The 2,548-nt window shown below is 45.3% G+C and overlaps 1 pseudogene; it reads right to left on the minus strand.

The window, feature by feature from the left end:
* Nucleotides 1-254: 254 nt before the first annotated feature.
* On the minus strand, nt 255-1,342 carry LOC129006125 (large ribosomal subunit protein uL10-like; annotated as a pseudogene).
* Nucleotides 1,343-2,548: the final 1,206 nt, after the last annotated feature.

Raw genomic sequence — 2,548 nt, forward strand, 5'->3', positions numbered from 1 at the left:
AGCCAAGTTAGAGAAACCTTGACCTGGAGTTCTCACGTAGCAACCTGGATCATGGTCCAGGACCACTCTGAGACTCCTGAATGACAAGTAATCAATCCACAAGATATTGATTTATTTATTGAGCACCTGGTGGATGTTCAGGTATTGAGTCTTTCCTGGTTCCACCAGAAGAGTTTTAAGAACAAAATAGACACCCTCATCCATGCTTTGGCAAAAAAGAGGTTCATTTCTTTTTCTTTCTTTTATTTTTTTGATTTTTTTTTTTAAAGAAGTAAGCCTTTATTTCCTTGTTTTGCAAATAAAGCTGGCTAAGTTGGTTGCTTTTTGGTGATTAGTCAAAGGGACCAAATCCCATATCCTCGTCCGACTCCTCTGACTCTTCCTTGGCGTCAACCTCAGCTGGGGCTGCAGCAGCAGCAGGAACAGCTGTGGTGGCAGCAGCCACAGGGGCAGCAGCCACAAAGGCAGATGGATCAGCCAAGAAGGCCTTGACCTTTTCAGCAAGTGGGAAGGTGTAATCCGTCTCCACAGACAAGGCCAGGACTCGTTTGTACCCGTTGATGATAGAATGGGGTACTGATGCAACAGTTGGGTAGCCAATCTGCAGACAGACACTGGCAACATTGCGGACACCCTCCAGGAAGCGAGAATGCAGAGTTTCCTCTGTGATGTCAAGCACTTCAGGGTTGTAGATGCTGCCATTGTCGAACACCTGCTGGATGACCAGCCCAAAGGAGAAGGGGGAGATGTTGAGCATGTTCAGCAGCGTGGCTTCGCTGGCTCCCACTTTGTTTCCAGTCTTGATCAGCTGCACATCACTCAGGATTTCAATGGTGCCTCTGGGGATTTTAGTGGTGATACCTAAAGCCTGGAAAAAGGAGGTCTTCTCGGGCCCGAGCAGTGTTCTGGGCTGGCACAGTGACTTCACATGGGGCAATGGCACCAGCACGGGCAGCAGCTGGCACCTTATTGGCCAGCAACATGTCCCTGATCTCAGTGAGGTCCTCCTTGGTGAACACAAAGCCCACATTCCCCCGGATATGAGGCAGCAGTTTCTCCAGAGTTGGGTTGTTTTCCAGGTGCCCTCGGATGGCCTTGCGCATCATGGTGTTCTTGCCCATCAGCACCACGGCCTTCCCATGAAGGGACATGAGGATCTGCTGCATCTGCTTGGAGCCCACATTGTCTGCTCCCATGATGAAACATTTCGGATAATCATCCAATAGTTGGATGATCTTAAGGAAGTAGTTGGATTTCCATGTCGCCCTGTCTTCCCTGGGCATCACGGTGGTGCATCAGGGATTGCCACGCAGGGGTTAAAGACGATGTCACTTCCACGAGGACGCCTGGCGAGAGAGCTGTTTTTTTTTTTTTTTTTTAATAAGAGATGGGGGTTTCGCTATGTTGACCAGGGTGGTCTCCAACTCCTGGCCTCAACTGATCCTCCCATCTCGGCCTCCCAAAGTGATGGGATTACAAGCATGAACCATTGCATCCCACCTCATTTCTTGAATGTGTTGTGGGATTCAAGTTGTCCTAGAGTTGGAGAAGGCCAGAGAGGACAAACACAAATATCGACGTGTAATTTTGGTGACATTTGCCCCACTCATCATGGGGATATGTTTCTGAAGTTCAGAGCATCAACACTAGAGTATTTGCATTGTGTTTTAGACAGTTCTGATGTTATCATGCAGATATATTGCTGTTTTATCTTTTAACAGCTGAATTGAGAAAATATTGCTGTTTTATCTTTTAACAGCTGAATTGAGAATATTTTGTTGCTTACAAGGAACATAAAACTATTAAGATCACTATTAAGATTAAATGCTTAAGCACTTACCTGTTCACCAAACTCATTCTGTTAGCTTCCTTCAGACACATAGTAGGTGCACAATGTATGTAGGGTGAGCAAAGTAATGACAAGTTGGGTTGGTCAAAATTATTTTGTTTGGACACAGTCTTTGCCTGAAAATGTTAGAAAACATAACAATATTGGGATGAAGCAATGTAAAGGAAAAAAACAGAAAATAGCACAGAAACATATTAAATGAAGAAACTAACACTGTAAATCCCAGCATTCTGGGAGCCAATTGGGGAGGATTTCTTCAGCCCAGGAGTTCAAGACCAGCCTGGGCAACATAGTGAGACCCCTTCTCTAAAAAAAAAAAAAATAGCTAGGAGTGGTGGCACACACCTGTAGTCCAGCTACTTGGGAGGCTGAAATGAGAGGATTACTTGAGCCCAGGATACTGAGGCTGTCATGAGCTACAATCATGCCACTGCACTCTAGCCTGGGTGACAGAGGGAGACCTTGTCTCAAAAAAAAAAGTTTCTTTTCTTTTTCCTTGTTTTTTAATTCTTCACAAACAGCATTCCCATTAAGCCTAAGTGCAGGGAAAACTGCAAATTATATCACGGTGAATTCCAGAAGGAGATTCCCCAGAACACAAAGGGTAGAGTGGGAGAATTGGCTAGCCATGTTTCTGTGAGGCTGGGAAGCCTTTCTAGAGAAGTCCAGATTTTAGGAGCTTCTTGAATAAACATCCAG

This window comes from Pongo pygmaeus, chromosome 8 (assembly GCF_028885625.2).
Source record: "Pongo pygmaeus isolate AG05252 chromosome 8, NHGRI_mPonPyg2-v2.0_pri, whole genome shotgun sequence".
Classification (NCBI taxonomy): Eukaryota; Metazoa; Chordata; class Mammalia; order Primates; family Hominidae; genus Pongo; species Pongo pygmaeus.